The following is a 22067-nucleotide window of genomic DNA, read 5'->3' as shown; positions in this document are numbered from 1 at the left end:
GAAACTACAAGTCCCAGGAATCCATAAGATGATGCCACAGCAGTTAAAAGTGACATCAGAATGCTATTATTGTGCAGCCTGGACAAGCCCTTAGTCACACTATGACATAATCAAAGCTATCTATCTCAAATACCACTTTTATTTAGATCACGACTGGGCAAATGTGACCCCTTACATAATTTAGAACTGCAGTTCCCATACCACCACTGGCTATGCTGGCTAGAGTAGATGAGAGTTGTAGGTGGGATTTAGAAGTCGATCTCTCGTTTGGAGAATCCAACCACAGCAAAAGTATCCATTCAAATAAAAAAGTATCCATTCAAATCAGGGATGAGCAAATGGTTGCCATCCAGATTTTGTTGAACTCGTAAGTCTCTCTCTGCTTCAGTATACTCTTCTGGCTAGGGCTGATGGAGGTTTCCCAGCCTTGATCTAAACCCAATAAAACAGGCTTATCTTTAAAATCTGGGGGGGGGATGCAAAATTATCAAAAAAGGATTTTATACTTGATGCTGAAGCATAACCTCCAACATTTCACAGGTGAAAATTAGGACATGTGTAGCCAAGCAACATCAGAGTGCGGTCCAGAGGGCAGAAGTCATCAATGAGGAATAACATACAAGCTAGAAGAGGCTGCAACAGTTTGCTTTTATCTGAATCTACTGGGAAGGGCAAAATTCTGCTCCTCTCTTTCTCTCTCCCTGTTGAATTAATTGAGTACAGACTACTTTTTGCACTTTGAACATTGTTTGCCGCAACAGAAGCAAGCTGAGGACAAACGGAAAACGTGAAAGGAAGAGAGAGAAACTGGAGCATTTTAAAAGTTGCTGGACAAAAAGTAGGACAACAGGATTAATTAGGACTGTGTCTGCCGGATTAGGACAGCTGGAGTTGAAGCTGAATTGACATATATATTTTTCATCACTCAGTTTGCAATATAACCCGTTCCCAAGCTTTCAGATTTGGGGGAGGAGGAGCAGGTGTTATTGACACAACCTCCTCAAACTGTGAAAGACACCCCTATTAAATTGGCATGGAATGAAATTCAACTATACTGCTGTGAGAAGGGATCATCTCAACATAAGCTAGTTGGCATTCATGGGACTGCCTCAATCTGTCAAAGTCAGGATGTCCTGCAGTTGAGAGACAGTTGTGTGAATGGCCCTGGTTGAAGCAGGGAAGTGATAACTGGGGGTTGCACTCTGTGAGTTGACTCCATGTAAGGCAGCATCTGCATTGCTCAGCTGCTTCGTCACCTGCTGAGTTCTTCTCAATTCCATCACCCAGTTAATATTGTTCAACCCCACAATCTGGTCATGTCATTTGACCTCTTTTAACAAAGTGCACATCCTTGTACACAGTGCTCCAAAAAACAAATTGGCCACAAAGCCTGTGGGTTGCCTTTAAAAGCAGTAGACAACTCCCTACTGTGTGTAAATGCAGGATATGCTTCTGACATCAGCAGTAGTTCAAGCCAGCAGCCATACAAATGGATCTGAAAGTACTAGTGTCTAAATTCTGACCTTTAATGGGCTGCCCCAATTTTAACATTTTTTTTCCTTGTAGAGAGCTCTTGTAGTACCTTTGAGACTAAGGACAATATCACACGACTGAAATAGGAAGTATAATCCAATGTCATCCTGAACGGACTCATGCATATTCACGTTATTGCGTGAAAGGTTACCACACATGATTGCTGGCAGTCCGAACGCACTCTGAACGCAATCACACGCCAATCCACAGCTAAGTAAATTCGGTGAACTAGCAAAGTCACAAACCCAGTTCCTAGGCAACTTCACACTCAGTGCGCTGTTGTTTGGTGTGATGTGCATGTCTCCTTTGGTCCTGGTTCCCCCCCCCAATCCGGAAGGGGGGTTTCCCATGAAGCCACACTGCAATTCCACTGCAATTCTGCTTCCGCTTGTCCTTCAGCATTGCAGAGGGGGGGCCAGAGGCATGGACCCGGAGCTATTGGATAACCATTATATTCATGTTTTAACGTGACAAGAGTGAATATATGCTCGTTTTAACGTGAATAGAGCATGTTCTTTCAACCATTCTTCCCGCCCCCCCCCCAACCTCTTTTGTAAATTGTAGGGTTCCTTGGTTCCTCTCTCTCACTCGCCTAAATATGCTATGCTCCAGTCATCTGGAGCCTCACTGAGCACGCGCAAGGGTGCCAATTTGCAATTAAGATCCCACCGATGTGATGGCTTACTTTGCACAGAATCTGGGTCGCATTCGGGGAAGCCATTACAACGAATGTAAGGTGTGATAAGTAATCACGTAATTGCGTGAATTTTCGAACTGACCTCACTATCTTCTCTTTCGAAATTGAGAGCCTCCCATCCCGTTTGATAAACTCCTAACTGAAAGAAAGAAGTTGGCAGCCTGAGTTTTCGTAGACTTCAGTCTACTTCCTCAGATGCATTCAGTGGAGTGTAAACCAGGGACAGACATGTATATGCCATTAGTATGTGAGAATGCAGAAACAGCAGAATTGGAGTTCATCCATAAACTACAGTCTCTCAGCAATGGATTGAACATGGATAATGGTTTCCTCAGGGGGACATCCTACACCCATCTATTCTCCCCACTTACAGGCTAGTTTCCAAAGCCAGACTGTTCTTGCCACTTCGTTTCCATACACATTGGTTAATTCCCAATGTTTTTGTTCACTAAGGACCATCAACAATCCTGAAAACTGGACTTGCTACTTCATTTCCATACACAAAGGATTTTGAATTTCAATTGACATTCTCACATACCAATGGCATATATATGTCTGTCCCTGGTTTCCGCTCCACTAAATGCAACTGAGGAAGTAGACTGAAGTCTAGGAAAGCTCATGCTGCCAACTTCTTTCTTTCAGTTAGTCTCAAAGGTCCTGCAAGATCTCTCCACACACTACAGAGTAACACACTATGTCTTTGAATTTCCCTCCTTGTTACAGCCATTGCATAGTGGCAAATACTGTACTGTTTTACACTTTCTTCATCTCTTCACATATACCTTAGAACTTTCCCAATTTGGAAAGACTGTTCTAACTCTGTGCTGTCCTACTTTTTCAGCTGGTTTTAAAATGTCTCAGTTTCTCTCTTTGTCCTCCCTGCACTTTCTCCCTTTGTCCGTAGCTTACTTCATTTGCAGCAGACTAAATTCAAAGTACAAAAATGTTTGCACTCACTTAACTCAGGGACAAGAAGAGGAGTAGGAAAAGAGCAGAAGGAGGAGGAGGGACGAAGGGAGAGGTGGAGACTGTGACACCACATGACTGCCAATCCCGCAACTGCTGTGACATTTCCCACCTGAGGACTCCTGGGTCTGCTGTCCAATTGGGAGCTGTTAATGGGTTTCCCCCATTAATGAAAAAGGACAGCCTAACTACACTTGGCAGACACAGTCAGGAGATGTTGTGTGATACGTTATTGCCAAATAGTCTATTCTGTGACTATCATTGTGGTTTAAAAGCTGCCTGTAGTGATCTCCTAACATTCTGTTCACACAGCAGCCAACCAATTATCTATGCAGCACCCACTAGCAGAACATGATTCTCAGCTGCACCCCACCCCATTCCGCTTGTGTGAAAGTTGGCATTTGTGAGCATTAGGAGATAAGACATGGAAAGCAAGGCAGTTGCTAAAGTTTCTTGGCCAAGCCTTATATTCAGAATGGTTAAAGCAATTTCAGAACCTTTTACTTCTCTGTATGTGTGTGAGCTGTCTTGACTGTCAGTTTAGTAGATTTCATTTTTAATGATTCAGTCATATAACAAGTATGCTTCCACATTAGGACTTGATCTCTGTGGGTATCCAGATGATACTGGATTCCATTTGTAACTCTCCCATATTTTCAGTTTGTAGTTCTCTCAAGTTTTTCCCACTGCTTCTTCCATCTTGTAACTTTCTTGAACCCCTGCAGTTCAGATCTGTTCCTTGTTGGCAAAGCAGTACTGGAGTTGAAAGAAAACGACTGCTCCATGCTTATACTAGGGTCAGCTGTCTAGATGGACTTCAGCCAGGTTGTCCAAGAGCTAATTGTGGACTTAGAGGATGGAAGCCAGAAAGAACTTCCCATCCTTTTGGCCAACATAGATGTTTATCACACTATACTCTTAAAGTGCTACTATTCCACTTTGACTCCTCTAGCTGCCTCCTGTTGCATTCAGGGATTTGCAGTTTTAAGGAGGGGTATTTAGAATTCTCAGGCAGAGAAGTTCTCTGCCTGAGAATTCTAAATACCCCTCCTTAAAACTGCCAATCCCAGAATGCAACAGGAGGCAGCTAGAGGAGTCAAAGTGGAATAGTAGCACTTTAAGAGTATAGTGTGATAAACATCATAGACTATCACCAGTCATTTGTAGTGACCAAAGCCCAGGCCTTGGATATAATTTATCATCACTATTTGGACCTTAACAGTGACAGTTGAGCCACATGCTTCAATGTTGTCTTATGCTGGTTTCAGTTGGCACGACTGAGGCTAAATCTGCACTACAGAAATAATGCAATTTGACACTGCTTTTTACTGCCATGGCTCAAAACTATGGAATTCTGGGATTTGTAGTTTTATGAGATATTTAGTCTTCTCTGTCAGCAGGTTCTGGTGACACAACAAACCACAAAATCCAAGGAGTCCATATAATGGAACCATAGCAGTTAAAGCGGTGTCAAACTGTATTATTTCTGCAATGCAGATTCAGCCTAAATTATCACTCCTGGGGCTCTTATGCCAACTACTGCACTGCCTCTCCTCTGTGTATGACGGGCGCTGATGGGACTCCTAAATGTCCAGCTGCAACGTCCAAAGTCTTCATGTTATCACCTCTGGGAATGCAAATTATTATTATTATTATTATTAACCTTTATTTATAAAGCGCTGTAAATTTACACAGCACTGTACATACAATATTTTTAATTGGATGGTTCCCTGCCCTCAAGCTTACAATCTAAAAAGACACGACACAAAAGGAGAAGGGAAAGGTGGTGGGGAAGGGGCCTCTCTAGTAGGATAATACATATAAAATACATAGCAATACAGGAAATGATTCAATAAAACAGGCAACAAAAGAACATCAGATAGCAAGTGACAATTATGCAATGCCTGGGAACGCTTCTCTGAACAGGATGGTCTTCAACTCCATTTTGAAGCTGGTTAAAGAAGTGATGGCTCTTGCTCGCAGGGGAAGAAGGTTCCAGGAGTGAGGGGCAGCGAGTGAAAAGGGGTGAATCCGAGATGGGGCAGAGGAAATCCTGGGCTGGGACAGCAGACCTTGACTACCAGAACGGAGGGCCCTAGTGGGAAGGTGAGGAGAAGGAAGGTCTGATAAGTAAGGAGGGGCCAGCCCATGGAGGGCTTTAAACGTCGACAGCAGGAGCTTACACTGAATGCGGAAAGGGAGGGGGAGCCAGTGAAGGGATGCCAACAAAGGAGAGATATGGTCAGAGCAGTGGGCGGATGTGATAATACATGCAGCTGAATGCTGGACAGAAATTAAAGGACGGAGGTGAGAAAGAGGAATCCCAGCCAGGAGGACATTACAGTAATCAAGTCGTGAGACCACTAGGGCATGGACCAGGATCTTGGCATTAGAGGCCAAGATATATGGTCAGATTTTGGCAATGTTGTATAAAAATGCCAATAGCACTGAGCAGTCTTGTGCTCTTACATAATTCCATCTCATCTATCACCTCGGGTTTGCTCAAGACAACAAAATTGTTTTTTAAAAAAAAAATCTTAAAATTACGTAAATCATCGGTGGTCATTATTTTTGTTTTCTTAATGTACAACAGTAAACCTGCCTTTGAATTTTCCTCCTTGATTTCTTCAGTAATCGATTCAAGTCTTTGCTATTTTCTGCTAACAGTATCGTATCATCTGCATATCTTAAATGGTTGATGTTCTTTTCTCCAATTTTCACGCCTGCTTCCTCTGAGTCTAATCCTGTTTTACATAAACAGTTGGAGTGATAAGATGCAGCCTTGCCTGACCCTCTTGGCAAATGGAAACCAACCAATTTCTCTGTATTCTCTCTTGACAGTAGCCCCTTGTCCCGAGTACTGATTATGTCATCATACATACTACAACAGCATTATCGTCAATATAATGTGAAACACTTTTTAAAGTAGAAATTTGTGCCTTGTGTCAGTGCATTGTGGCACCTTTTTGCAGCTGCTGCCTGGGGCCCTTGATACTGACAACTGATCCTTAGCTATACCAGCTAGGAGATTTTGGAAACTGTACTATAAACTTTTCAAAATCATGCATCTCTCTTTTCCTAGATGGCTGGATCTGTGAATTGTCATTTAAAATTTCCCACAATATGACACTGTGTTCTGGTAATTTTAATTGGAACTGTTGTAAATGTAAACTGTCTGCTGCCACCACCAGATAACCATGCAATTGTGGGCCACAGCTGAGTTTTTGGTACAGGTCCCCTTAGAGAAGCAACATGGATAAGAACGATCATTCAGCATGTAGAACCTGCAGACAGATTATAAATATACGCACTCCTATATAATCTGGGGGGAAAGTGGGAGGCAAACATTAGTGGTACTCAATTCATTACTAAGTGCTGAAGTCCAGAGTGGGCTGGGATAAGGTACCTGCTTTTTACAATTCCCGTACTCCTGGTTGAGCACTAGAGGGTGTATGAGAAGCTGATGTGGAAACAAACCTCCAAAAATCTGCTTGAAAACAAACACTGGACCCCTTGAGACACTTGGAACAAAAGAAGAAATCAATACCATCCAACAGAGAGGGATCAATGCTGTTTGGGAAGCTAAGGCTATGCTTGCGCAAGATGGAGAAAGTGTCATTTCCCCCCTCCAATTGCCCCTCCCTGCCAGAACTCACTATCTGTATTTGCTCAGCAAACATATGAAAAGTGAGAATCCTCCACTGAGCTTGCCAGATCATTATCCACTTAGTAACAGATGTGATAATGTGTTTGCTTTATTGTGGCACAGCCTACAAGAATCAAGGTCACACAGGCCATAGCGCATCAGGTGCTAAAGGAGCACAGGATAGTAAGTCAAGAGCTGTAAACCCTCCAGAGATTCTAGCCACCCATTATTTCTTGTCTGTGAGCCAATTACTCACATGACTGTTTCTGAAATGGTAACGCCAATGTGATTTTCTCCTGGTTTGGTATGGCTTGATTTTGAAAGCAGCGGTCCAAAGGGCAGTATAGTTAAGAACAGGGGATACGTATGCATGGAGACATAAGCAGTACACAAAGAAAAGTGATAGAAGTACCTTACATTTCTCAGAAATTACTGTGAAACACAACACGTATTTCAGGGCTGAACCCTGGCTTAGGGACAAGCTGCATGTTATTCTACACAAATGTTCACATTTGAGAGTGTGTTTTAAAGAAACAGCAGGTATAAAAGTATCCATTTAGATCACGGTCATAGTGCAGATTTTGTTTGTTTTCATTAGTTACCTTCACGTTGACTCCGGCTCATGGCGACCCTATGGATGAGACATCTCTAAGACTCCCTATCCTCCACTGCACTGCTCAGGCCCTGCAAACCCATGGATCCCCCTAATTGAGTCCATCCGTCTGGCATGTGGTCTTCCCCTCCTTCTTCTACCTTCTACATTTCCTAGCATTATTGCATAAATGCATTTCTCTCAAATGCATTTATTTTCTTTCTGTCTGCTTCCTTTACTATCCAGCTCTCACATCCATACATGGTGATGGGGGATACAATTGCTTGATGATTCTGACTTTAGTGCTCAGTTGTATATCTTTACTCTTCAGGATCTTTTCTAGTTCTTTCATAGCTTCCCTACCCATTCCTAGTCTTCATCTTATTTCTTGACTGCAGTCACCACTCTGGTCAATGTTTGTAGGGGAATTCTTTGACTATTTCAATTTCCTCATTGTCTAGATTGAATTTATGCATTTCTTCTGTAGTCATTATTTTTGTCTTGTTTGTATGTTCAGCATTATATGGGGGCAGGGGGAATAACTCCATTCCACTTGTGCCATTTTCCTCGTGAAATTTCACATAAAGTGAAGTTTTTGAATACATTTGCATCCTCGACTCCATGTTTATTTGAGTACTGGCACGTGTGAGCAACCAAACTCCCAAAGTTGCACATAGATGTGGCTCCATAGTTTGAATAGCAAAGCCGAAATGCATGAGTGATGTTATCTGCAGCGTTCCACTCAAAAAACATCTGAATAACCCCTTGGGGTCCCAGGCTTGTGTGTCTCTACAGAGCTCTGGTCTGGAATGCAGCCCAAGGCCTGATTCTGCCACTATTTTCTCTCCAACCTCTTGCTGGACAACTGCTGTGCTCAGGGCATTAGCTGCAGTTCTGTTCTATATTCTGTCTGTTCCAGTTAGTGCTTTTTATCCACACACTTTCCATGTACTCTCTTTTGGATGTTATCACATGAGCCCTGTTCTTGCTACAATCACATTTGTTTAAGAAAACTGAATTATATCTGTTTGGCAGCAACCACTATCAAACGTGTTTGCAGTTGTGTCACTGGTGTTGCTGCTACCATCATACTCCCTTCCTGACTCCCCCTTAGCCCTGAATCCCTGCCCTAGCATGCCTTCTGGGTTTTTAAAAAATATTATTTTTATTTCAATTTTTTGTGCAATTCAGGACCTCAGCCACTGCGAGTTAAGTTTTAAAAAAGTAAAATAGAATAAAATTAAAGCTAATCAGGCTGCTTGGGAATAAAGAGGAGGAAGAGGAGGAAGAGGAAGAGGAGGAGGAGGAGGGACAGGGGAAGAGGAGGAAAAACTGACACAACACAACTGCCAATATTGCAACTGCCCTGATATTGACGTTTCATACCTAGGGACTAGTGTAAATGCAATCTCATTGACGGGTTTCTCCCATCAATGAAAAGGGACACGCTAACCATGCTTGGAGGACACAGCAGCTATGGAGCAAAGACAGAGGCGTGTGAAAAGTATCACCAAAGCTGCTTTTCCCCCCAGCTGTAATCACAGTTTAAAAGCCATGTGTGATAAAGACCTAAGTCTCTTTCACCTCTGGAACCTTCAAATCTCCTACTTCAGAAATGCCTCACATAGGTAATGCAAGATATCCCCTTCATAACTTCCTATGGCCACTCCATGGAAGAAAAAGTGTTGTGCTCCACACAAAAGGTAGCAGGTCCATTGACATGGTTAGATGAAATGAACATGTGTTCATCAAATTACGCAAATATACATATGTTCATTCTACCCAGGTGTACCTGATCTGTATTCTGTGTTTAAGAGAATGCTTGTACCTGGGTACAAATCATGAATAGGCAGAATGATGGCAGTTAATTGTTTCTAATAACACTGTGCTTTGACTCAGGTTCTCGTCACAACATTGAGAAACTGTTGTGGTTGTTTCCCCAACTCCATGTGTTCAGGGTAGGAGGAGGTTCTGAGGAAGTACAGAAGGGGAGGAAAAGATTGGTGTCCCATAAAGGATAAAAGCGGGATATAAATTGAAGGGATGGGTAAATAAATAAATAAAATAAGAATTAAAATTCTCTCCTCATGCAGGGTAGGGCCAACCCAGATCAGGGAACTATTTAGCAGAGAAGGGAGGGAAGGGGAACAGAATCACAAGCAAATACACACTATGTATTTAAAATTAAAAAAAAAAAAGAACTGGAGTTTTTTTTAAAAGTATAAGTTAAGGGCAGGTTTTGGGGGCAAAATTATGGATTTTGATCTGACCCATGAATAAGTTGAGGGTAAAACTTAGGGGCATATAACAAAGGATGTAAAGGATGATGCAAAGGAAAATGATGCCAAAGAACTTGGCAGGCAGGCATAACTGTTTGTGCCCATCCTAAAAGCTGGATGGATGAGAGAGTAGAGGGGCTCCATGCTTCTTTTTGGTGCTCCCAGGATGGACTAAGCTCTTGCCTTTTACCACTCTATTCAGAGAAAGGGGATGGATATATATATATATGAGTGAAAGTACAGTACTTACATTGACCCATGGATAAGTTGGCCCAGGTTTTGGGGGTCAAATTTTGACTAAAATTTCTAGACTTATACATGAATATATGCAGTATTTTACACTGCTTTCAAGGGTTCGCAGGAGAAAAGTACACATTCCCATCAAACTTGAACTTCAAAAAGTACAAGTCCATTTTGTTATTTTATTATTATTATTATTTGTTAAGAAGCAAATATTGAAACAGAAGAAGCTGCTGGATTCAAATTCTCTCCAACAGGTCTGGAGTGAGGTGGATACACCTTTCCTGTCTGAGCCCAGAACTCATGAAAGGTAGCAGGCCGCATACAGGCCAGCAAGCTGCCAAGGCATATGGCTGTAGTATTTATAACTGTAAGGAGGCTCACATGAAAAGTGACGAAGAACCAAAGGGCTATATTTTTAAACAAGCCTTGACGCAAGTGTGAACAAAGAACTATAAATTTAACCTCCTACATCCCCACCCTCAGTCTTTCTAGGCTAACAGGATGTCGGGCCATTGGGAAACTAGGGCTGCCTTGTTAGGACCAAAATAAAGCTGTATTTCACCCACTTTTCTGGAGGGCTGGAGAGGACAGAATGCTTTGTATATACACAGTTCCCTTGAGACCAAAATCTCTCAACCAAGCAGCACACTAGAGAACAAGCCATGTCAGATGTGAATCAATCTGGGAACATGTTAGCAATGCCAGGGCTCAGTTCTGAAATATGTGAAATAACAATAATTTAGAAGAAAGTGCTTCTGGCCATGTGCAGATTTCAATTCCCACCATACCACTAGGGAAATGATGAAGGCTATATTTTGGTTTGAGGGTACAGCTACCTTCAGCCCAATTCCTCCAGAGAGTCTTTTTGCATGATCATGTTTTCTTTTGCTTAATAGGTCCAGCATATACCCATTTATAATTTTCTCCTTGTCTAAATGACTTCCCTTGAGGCTGGGCTTCTGCATCTTTTCCCATTGTCACCAAGGTCTGAGTCCTCTTGGTAATCCTAACCAGAGCAGAACCATTGAATCAACTGACAACACAAATCAATATGCATGGTAAATCCCACTCGTTCAATCACACTACTTCTATCCGTCAACATTTCACAAGTGAAAAACAGGACAAACGTGGCCAAGTAACCTCTGAATGTGCTCAATGGGGAACAATGCACAAACCATGAGAGGCTATGGCATTCTGCTATTGCCTGAGCCTCCTAGGAAGGGGAAGATTCATTCCCCTCCTTTCCTCTCCCTTTACTAATTGAATGCAAACTACTTTTACACTTTGAGCTCTATTTGTACCAACTGAAGTCATCTGAGGACAAAGGCAGAAAGTGGGAGGAGGAGGGGAAAATGGGACATTTTTAAAGCAGGTGAAAAATTGGGATGACAGGATTAGATTAATCAGGAGTACTCCTACCAAATCAGAACAGTTGGAGGGCATGCTACTCTGCCTGAAACGACTGATTGGATTCAGTCCCCCCAAACCTAATGATTCATATGTAAGGAAAATACTATTCTGCCCTCCCTATAGGATGCCTTGGCAATAGGACTATCATTCACTTACTTGCAGCAACATCGTTGGAGATGCTTAACACCATTTTCCTTCCCTCAAAATCATGCTCAGGTCCAGTTCTGCCGTGAGATAAAGGGAGACGGCCATCTCATAAACAAACAAACACACACAACCACAAACAAAATATTGCCCACCACAAAAAGGCAAAAAAGAGTATTATTTTCAGAGATCATTTGTGCAAAAATTCAGCCATGTATCTGCATCTCAAAAACATTTGTATTGAAAAGTTACAAATACATTAAATGCACTTCTGCAGTTTTGACATAGATATTGCATTATGAATGCATTTCTGTTTGGTTTTTTAAAAATGTTTAAGAATCAGGTTTAAAATTGTTAAGATAAACATAAGACAGTGCTTGTAAATTAAGGAAACAACACAGTTCGTATTGATAGATGAAATGTGTCCCAAAAGCACAGTTTCCATTAGAAATCAGAAATGCTACCCCCCCCCCCCCCTTTACCAATCCTGATATGTCCAGATGAACTGCCATTCCAGGCAAAGTGGAAATGCTGCGGGTGGGTGACATCAAGCTTAGAATCAACAAGTTAAAGTAACATATTTTATTTTTTATGAGAAATGAAATATGATTTGAAATAAAGTAAGAAATAGGTGGTGTATGCACTGGCCAGAATACTCTGGGAGCACCTGGGAGTACCCTTGCCCCGGAGATGTTACCTGTTACCTCCCCCTGTTACCTGGAGCATTTGTCCACATGCACATCCCACTGTGTCACCCAGCATGGCCACCACTGTGGCAAGTAAATCATTCTGAGGTCAGAACGAGGTGCCCAGCCATGTGATTAAAGCTGGGCACCTCATTCTGACCTCAAAGCAAATGATTTGCTGTGACAGCAGCCCTGTGAGCAGCACAGCAAGAGGCATATGTGACAGAGAGTTCCAGATCTTCCAGGAAGATCCAGAGCAAAGTAAGTTTTAAAAATCCATTTAAAGAGGGGCATATCATTCCCTGGTTTTGGTGTTCAAGTGGCCAGAGATCATCCAGACTGTTTGCAGCAGACTCAGGGATTAGGCTCAGCATCATCTGGACCCCTCACTGAGAGGACTGGCAGAGGGGGAAGAAGTTTTATTTGAGCTGTGCAGAAAAGACCACAGTCTTTTCTTGTAATGAGGCTGTCAACAAAGGCGCAATACAAAGCACCAAAAAGAGGCACCGGGGAGGGCCTCTCCTTGCTTCGCAGCAGCACCGTAGCAACCAAATTGTGGGGTGCTGCTGCGCAGCAAGAAAGTAGCACATAATGTACCAGCAGCACAGCGCCGTTTGGATGCTGCACTGCTGGCACATCATCACTGCGTGCACCATCTGGATGGTGATGCGCAGCTGCGGCGTGCCCATGACGTGCTAGGGTTACGGTGTGTGTGCACGCCCCACCCCCAAGCAACCCTAGCATGTCATGGGCATGCTGCAAAGGGCCTGTACTGGGCCAATGTTTCAAAAGGAACAGAACAACTGGGAAGTGAATTAGTACTGGGCCCCACTTTTTTTTTTTTAAATAACCTAACTACACTAGTGTAGGGGGTGAATTCATAGACAGCACTGTGGCAACAGGGATGAATGGCTATGAGCACTGCAAAGACAAAATGGGAAGAAGAGTGCAGAAAAAGGTTTTGCTCTTTATACTACACACCAGTCTGAAAACTAGGCATATCTGGATCACTTCAGTTAGGAGCCCAATATGGTGATTCAGATGTCAGCCCTCTTTGGTCAGTATAGATCCAAAATCAGTCTATTCTAATCCAGACCATGAATCTGAATCAAGATGTAGGAATCCAGATTGCCAGTCCTCCCCTACTCATTTGGATTGGCAAACTCAACAGGGCTATAGCTTTTTCATACATCTCTAGAACATTTGATGAAATGGTGGGTGCTTAAAATGAGATTAACCCATTTTTAGTTAGATGACTTCAATGAACCTACAATGTTGACTGTCTAACAACAATGACAACATCATCAACAACTAAAACATTTTTATAAACTGTTGTTGACTGCTCACTCTAGCAATTCTTTTCACAGTACTTTTGTTCTCGGGCTGTTCCCCTAGAACAGGGATGGAGAAAATGAAGCCTGAAGCCAGTCTGAAGATAGTAAATGACAGAACCCCACTAGCGGTGACATACAGCTCCCAACTGAGACCATTCAGACATACCATCAATGAACTACAACCTATTCTGGACAATAATACTGCCCTCCCAAGGGCTCTTAATGGCAGGCCTTTACTTGCTACAGACAGCCTACCAACCTCAAACAGTTACTTGCCTATAGGAGGACACACAACACAGATAGGGAGACAGGTACAAGACCTTGCCACAAACCCAGGTGCCAACTCTGCCCAAACATCTACCTGGGAAATGTCAGCACAGGACCTAACAGCATTACCCACAATATTAGCGACACTTTTACTTGCTCATCCTCTAATGTGATATATGCCATCCTCTGTCAACAATGCCCTTCAGCCCACTACACTGGACAACAGGTCAGTCTCTGTGCCAGAGGATAAATGGACATAAATGAGACATTAGGAAAAGGAATGCACAAAAACAGTTGCAGAATATCTCAGTCTTCCTGGGCATTCCTCCTTGGACCTCAGAACAACAGTCTTTAAACAAAAAACTACAAAGAAAGAGAAATAGCAGGATTGGAATATATCCACAAGCTACAGTCCGTCAACAGTGGACTGAACAGAGACAATGGTTTCTTGGCATGCTACACACATTATAATGCTAATTAAGAATCCAGCCTCATGAGGGCTCTCTTGGCTAGTTCATCAAATACCCTTTCTGGTTCTCAGCCAGCATCACAGTATATTCCAGTAGTTCCTTCCATCATTCCTAAGGTTATCGACTCTTGACTTTTTCCTCCTGCCTTTGTCACCTCATCACCATACCCACAAGTTCTGTATTTCTATTCACACACATAGCCTGCTTATAAAGGTCTGTTCCTAGGCATTTTACTCCATGCATCTGAGGAAGCAAACTTGAATCTATGAAACGTATGCTACTAACTTCTTTTTTTCTCTTAGTCTCAAAAGTGCTTCAGGATCCTTTTGCATGGTGATCTAGACTAACACAGCTATATGTTTGAAATCTTCTTTGTATCGTCTTATTTGAGACACAGTGTCTGGTTTTTCCCCCTGCTTATCTTTGGTGTCTGGATCTCTGAGTCTTCGGAAGTGCTTTGGACTGAGCCTGTTCTGCTATGAAACTGAAGCAAGCTTGTTTTCTGCTGCTCCAGAGACTAGGATACGGAGCAATGGACTGAAATTACAGGAAATGAGATTCCATTTCAACAGTAAGAGCTGTTCAACAGTGCAACACACTCCCTCAGAGTGTGGAAGAGTCTCCTTCTTTGGAGGTTTTTTAACAGAGGCTGGATGGCCATCTGTTGGGGAAGCTTTGATTGTGAGTTCCTGCATGGCAAGGAGGTTGGACTGGATGATCCTTGAAGTCTCTTCCAACTCTGTGATTCTATGTGAACCTCTTCTGATCTGGAGCTTGTACAAATCAGTCCAGATCTATCCAATCCACTTGATCAATCCAATCCACTTGGTTATTTATCCTATCCGGCCAAACTGGGCCTGATAAAAAAGTGGCTTATTTCAAATTAACAGAGTTTTGCTAGTGGAAAGCACTGACAGGATTCCAGCCAATGCAAAGATGTTAATGTTACTTCTTTTGGGCGTTTTCAATCCATTTTGATGTAGAATTTTTCAACTTTTTTTTTAATATTTTTATTAATTTTAAAACAAATATACAAATATACAACAATAGATTCATTGAAAAGCTACATCGATTCTGAAAAAAGAAAAAAACTGTATATAGAAAAGAAAAAAGAAAAAGAAAAAGTGAGATAATTTTAAAAAAAATATGTATAGGCATAAGCATCTTCATAAAAAGTTTCCGTTTCATATGCATTTACAATATCCAATTTGCATCCAACCTTCCTTGCAAGATTTTTTAAGTATAAGTACCTTCGTAAACATTGATTTACTCTTATCCTTATTCCTATACTTTACGCTTTTTTGTCTTTTTTATTTTCCGTAATTATTTATTGGTGTTCACTCTTACTCAGTAAAAATTACACTTCCAATTTCCAATAATTCTTCAGAAATTTGTCTATCATGTTCCAATTTTCCAATCCTTCATTTTTTTCCTTCAGTATCATAGTCAATCTGTCCATTTCTTTTAATTCCAAAATCTTTTTTATCCATTCCTCCATTACCGGGACCATTTCCCTCTTCCAATATTTTGCTAACAATATTCTAGCTGCCGTCACCAGGTAAAGTATGGTTTTCCAAAATTTTCTTTCTGTTGTTTTTCCCATAAATGATGTCATATTTAGTAAGTAGAGTTCCGGGACTAGAGGGAATTTTATCTTAAATATTCTCTGAATTAGTTGATGGATTTCTTTCCAATATTTCTTAATCTTTGGACAATCCCACCACATATGATAATATGTCCCTCTTCCTGTTCCACATTTCCAACACTTATCTTTGCCTAATTTGTATATTTGGATGGGTCTGCAGTTTAATGCTAAAAAATGTGCAACGCTCCACATCAATGGGAGCCTGAAGGATCGAGTTCTGCCAACTGCTTTCACCATCCAAGGGAAACCCATGATCCATCTTAAAGAAGGAGATACCTACCAACATCTAGGGACTCCAACGGGCTTCCGAAGCTGCCAGACTCCTGAGGCTACGCTGCATGCCATTGCGATGGATGCCGCGAAGATCGATGCATCCCTCCTAGCCCCATGGCAAAAGATCGACGCGCTTAGGGTTTTCCTCCTCCCAAGGATTGACTTTGCTCTTCGAGGTTCGTCAGTCCAGAAAACAGCACTTAGTAGAGTCGACCGAGCAATCTCGACTTCCTTGAAGAAGTGGCTTAGCCTCCCTAAGCGTGCGACCAACGACATTCTGCACATTGCTCAACGACATGGAGGATTAGGAATCCCTAAGCTGGGAGATTCGGGGGATGCTGCAACCATCATCCATGCATATCGTCTTCTCACCTGCCCTGACAAGACTGTAAAATCTATCGCTCTAGGTTCCCTAAAAGAAGTCGTCCAAAAACGCATTGCTAGAATTCCATCTGAGAGCGACCTAGCAACCTATCTTTCCGGTTCGCTGGAAAATGAATTTGGACGCGATGGCGGTGACTTCTCCTCCCTCTTCACCCGCACCCGGAACGCAACCCGACGCCTAAACAAACTTATTGGTTGCAAATGGATGTGGGCTGCTGAAGAGGGCCCTCAGCTCACCGTCACCAAAGGGAACCCTCCAGAAGTCCAGAGTTTCTCCCACAAAACAAGACATCTGTTAGAAAGTTCACTGAAAGAACTTCTAAGGGAGAAATATACCATCGCGATTCTGAGCAAGCCTGACCAGGGCAAGGTCTTTGAGGTGACATCGCAATGGGACTCAAGTAACCACTTTATTCCACGCGGAGATTTCACCCGTTTCGCTGACTGGCGTTTTGTTCACCGAGCTCGTCTGAATGTTGTACCTCTTAACGGCGCCGTCAAAACTGGCAACCACGACAAACGTTGCCGTCGTTGTGGTCATCCAAACGAGACGCTTCCACATGTGCTCTGCAATTGCCCTCCACACTCGACAGCCTGGAAACATCGGCACGATGCTGTGATGAATAGACTGGCTAAAGCTATCCCAGCCTCAATGGGCACCATTTCTCTCAATCGAACTGTACCTGGGACAGACAGCCAGCTGAGACCTGACATAGTAATCACAGATGAAGACCACAAGAAGATTACTATTGTAGATGTCACCATCCCCTTTGAAAACAGGAAGCCAGCCATGAGGGAGGCCAGAGAACGGAAACATCAAAAGTACACCCCTCTGGCTGAGGTCCTGAGACAAAAGGGGTACGAGGTCTCTGTCCATGCATTGCTTGTTGGAGCCCTGGGTGCCTGGGATCCAGCAAATGAACCTGTGATGAGAGTCTGTGGAGTGGGAAAGCGCTATGCAAAACTCATGCGCAAGCTAATGGTGTCAGACACCATTAGATGGTCCAGAGACATTTACATTGAGCACATTTTGGGCCATCGTCAGTATGAGGAACCAGCTGCGGTTTTGGTAGAAAAGGAACAATGAAGTTTCAGTTTTCTTCTCTCCCTCCCCCTTTCTTCCTCTCCCTCTTTCCCTTCTCCTTCCTTTCTTTCTTTCTTTTTTTTTTTTCTCTATGGTATGCAACTGTCTAGATATATTGGTGATTGCCATTGGTAATCTAAAGTAAAGGATATATATTTTGGTCTCCTTAGAATGCTCTATCTTATTTTAAAACTGTTTTAATAACTTAACACATCCTAGGAATGAAATTTGCTTTATATTCCAATTTCTTTATATATTACCATACTATTATGTATTTTTATTCTGCAATTGCATTCTTGGGACTTGATATGTATTACCCATTGGTTTATGTTAAATTGTTCCCTTAAATATTTTCTAATAAAACGATTAATCTGTTCTTATCTTCTCAGAGAGCACAGGTGGAAACCATTCAGTCTTGTAGCCTCCCTAAGAAAGCTCCCAGGGGGAAGCTTGGCTCTGTGCCACATTCCCACATCTTGGAAGCACTGGCTGAATTGGGCATGCCCTTGACATTTCTTGACCTGCTCCATGAACTTTACAGCGACTGTACCACCACAGTGCGGACGGCGGAAGGCGAGACAGCGGAAATCCGTGTTCGTCGTGGGGTGAAACAAGGCTGTCCACTTAGCGCAATCATTTTCAACCGGGCTATGGAGCCTCTTCTCCGCTATATCATCAATGGTCCCGGTGGCTTTAAGCTACATGGCAATAAAGTGAGCATCTTGGCTTATGCTGACGACCTCGTCCTGGTAGCTGAAAAAGCTGATGAACTCCAGCAAATGATAAATGCAACTGCACATGCTGCAGATTGGATGGGTCCGCAGTTTAATGCTAAAAAATGTGCAACGCTCCACATCAATGGGAGCTTGAAGGATCAAGTTCTGCCAACTGCTTTCACCATCCAAGGGAAACCCATGATCCGTCTTAAAGAAGGAGACACCTACCAACACCTAGGGACTCCAACGGGCTTCCGAAGCTGCCAGACTCCTGAGGCTACGCTGCATGCCATTGCGATGGATGCCACGAAGATTGATGCATCCCTCCTAGCCCCATGGCAAAAGATCGACGCGCTTAGGGTTTTCCTTCTCCCAAGGATTGACTTTGCTCTTCGAGGTTCGTCAGTCCAGAAAACAGCACTTAGTAGAGTCGACCGAGCAATCACGGCTTCCTTGAAGAAGTGGCTTAGCCTCCCTAAGCGTGCTACCAACGATATTCTGCACATTGCTCAACGACATGGAGGATTAGGAATCCCTAAGCTGGGAGATTCAGGGGATGCTGCAACCATCATCCACGCATATCGTCTTCTCACCTGCCCTGACAAGACTGTAAAATCTATTGCTCTAGGTTCCCTAAAAGAAGTTGTCCAAAAACGCATTGCTAGAATTCCATCTGAGAGCGACCTAGCAACCTATCTTTCCGGTTCGCTGGAAAATGAATTTGGACGCGATGGCGGTGACTTCTCTTCCCTCTTCACCCGCACCCGGAATGCAACCCGACGCTTAAACAAACTTATTGGTTGCAAATGGATGTGGGCTGCTGAAGAGGGCCCTCAGCTCACCGTCACCAAAGGGAACCCTCCAGAGGTCCAGAATTTCTCCCACAAAACAAGACATCTGTTAGAAAGTTCACTGAAAGAACTTCTAAGGGAGAAATATACCATCGCGATTCTGAGCAAGCCTGACCAGGGCAAGGTCTTTGAGGTGACATCGCAATGGGACTCAAGTAACCACTTTATTCCACACGGAGATTTCACCCGTTTTGCTGACTGGCGTTTTGTTCACCGAGCTCGTCTGAATGTTGTGCCTCTTAATGGCGCCGTCAAAACTGGCAACCACGACAAACGTTGCCGTCGTTGTGGTCATCCAAACGAGACGCTTCCACATGTGCTCTGCAATTGCCCCCCACACTCGACAGCCTGGAAACATCGGCACGATGCTGTGATGAATAGACTGGCTAAAGCTATCCCAGCTTCAATGGGCACCATTTCTCTCAATCGAACTGTGCCTGGTACAGACAGCCAACTGAGACCTGACATAGTAATCACAGACGAAGACCACAAGAAGATTACTATTGTGGATGTCACCATCCCCTTTGAAAACAGGAAGCCAGCCATGAGGGAGGCCAGAGAACGGAAACATCAAAAGTACACCCCTCTGGCTGATGTCCTGAGACAAAAGGGGTACGAGGTCTCTGTCCATGCATTGCTTGTTGGAGCCCTGGGTGCCTGGGATCCAGCAAATGAACCTGTGCTGAGAGTCTGTGGAGTGGGAAAGCGCTATGCAAAACTCATGCGCAAGTTAATGGTGTCAGACACCATTAGATGGTCCAGAGACATTTACATTGAGCACATTTCGGGCCATCGTCAGTATGAGGAACCAGCTGCAGTTTTGGTAGAAAAGGAACAGTGAAGTTTCAGTCTTCTATTTCTCCCTCCCCCTTTTTTCCTCCCCTTCTTTCCCTTCTCCTCCTTTCTTTCTCTTTTTTATGGTATGCAACTGCTTAGATATATTGGTGATTGCCATTGGTAATTTAAAGTAAAGGATATATATTTTGGTCTCCTTAGTATGCTCTATCTTATTTTAAAACTGTTTTAATAACTTAACACATCCTAGGAATGAAATTTGCTTTATATCTAATTTCTTTATATATTACCATACTATTATGTATTTTTATTTTGCAATTGCATTCTTTGGACTTGATATGTATTACCCATTGGTTTATGCTAAATTGTACCCTTAAATATTTTCTAATAAAACGTTTAATCTGTTCTTATCAGAATTTTTCAACTTTTATGCTATTCTCTTACTATTGTTAAACCGGGTTTTTTTAGAAGCAAAAAACAGCAACAGAAACATTACAAGCAGCTCAACAAGTATTACAGTTATTCATTTTAAATTGTTCAAAAATTTATTATTTATTTTCTTTATTCATTTTCTATCCTACTTTTCTCCCTAATGAGATGCAAAGCAGCTTACACTATAAATCAAAACAGAAAATCTATAAGACTATAGAGCACAAAGTTTTTAAAAGCATTAAACCATACATCCCATTAAAATACCGTTTTTAAGATATTAACATTAAAACACCTAAAACACTTAAATACATATTACTTATCAACAACAGCACACTTAATTGTATGTTCTTCTGTTCTGGTCACTTAAGGCTGATGACTGTTAACATGAACATCTTTTGAGGGGAGGGACTTGTTACAAGTTACATCACAAATGCTTTTTAAAATTAATGTTCCAAGATTGATTGGGGGGGGGGGTCTTGCCACCATCTTCTTTTATTTGCATTTGAGATATTTGAGAACTCTACCATAACTCTCCATTCCATCCTCCCATCAGTGCTGCTGCACATGATTTGATGATACCTTTGCCACAGACTATAAACAGTACTCTGCCCTGTGCCATTTGCTAAGCGGACACATTTGGCTGAACTTTGCTGTACTGAAGCAGAACTAATGAGATCCCTGATGGATGTTTATCCAGTTTTACCTTTTTGGGGACATTGTGCAACAGCCTTTGGGTATTTTATCCCCTGCTCTGTTCACTTCTTTTTGATGTAGAGATTATAATGGCCAGTCCTGGTACTGTATGCGTTTATGTGTCAGGATAGATAAGGACTCTATAAGGCTGTCAATTCTGCTGTATAGGAGGGGTTCATAAATATCCTTCCACATTCAGAACAAGCTGGGAGAGAATCAGATGAAGTGAAAAAGGCAAACTGAGAATTCTGCTTCCAGGCTGAGGCAATGAACGTTTACATTGCTCCACATTGTTAATGGTGTAAACAGTAGCATCAGTGCCTTTCTTGTCTCATTATTCTATCTTGGTTGGCATGCAAAACCCATCTGAACATGATTATGAAGGTGGCAATGGACCCAGGTCAACAGAGCTCACCCTTACATCACCACGCAATTTTTCAAGTTGTACACGAAAATGCTAAGGTTGATATCTGAACTTGCAAAGGTCAGATGGCATGTTACTTTCTGAGTGCCTTTGAATTCTCTGCTTGAAGTTTCCCACATCATCTTCTTTTTATTTTCCTTTTTGAATAGGGTTTTTAAAAGGTAAAAGGTGCTGCAGGGGCTTCTAGAGGTCTCAAGCTGGGTTACTTCTGTAGTGTGTTTTGGGCATTAGTTCATCACTAGTGATGAGATGATGACTTCCACCACACCAAAAGGCAGCAGGCCAGTTCAGGGGGAAGGGGGTAAGACTGTGTGGCACACATAAAGACTCTACCCTTGCTGCTCTTCAGTATCTCTCTGATGCAGCCGTTTCGATCTGCCTAAAGGCAGGGACAGCCATGGTATCACTTTTTCCTATGTGTTCTTCCAAGCATATACCTGAGGAGAGTGGTTAAGCCTCAGCCAGGAGGTTCTGTTTCCCCTTGGTGATAATGGAACTATGCA

The 22067-nt window shown here is 42.6% G+C and overlaps 1 long non-coding RNA gene across 1 annotated transcript in view; it reads right to left on the bottom strand.

Annotated features, from left to right (window-relative positions):
• Positions 1-5122: 5122 nt before the first annotated feature.
• Positions 5123-22067, bottom strand: part of LOC149322733 (uncharacterized) — a 51150-nt gene continuing 34205 nt past the window's right edge. The window contains exons 3-4 of the long non-coding RNA XR_016280000.1: positions 11523-11590; positions 5123-5291 (exon numbers count right to left, since the gene is read on the bottom strand). This is a non-coding gene — a long non-coding RNA (uncharacterized LOC149322733). The remainder of the gene's footprint in view (positions 5292-11522; positions 11591-22067) is intronic.

This window comes from Sceloporus occidentalis, unplaced genomic scaffold, assembly GCF_023333645.1.
Source record: "Sceloporus occidentalis isolate IW3139 unplaced genomic scaffold, rSceOcc1.0.p SCAF_1, whole genome shotgun sequence".
Classification (NCBI taxonomy): domain Eukaryota; kingdom Metazoa; phylum Chordata; class Lepidosauria; order Squamata; family Phrynosomatidae; genus Sceloporus; species Sceloporus occidentalis.
This window is presented reverse-complemented; position numbering and strand designations above follow the sequence as displayed.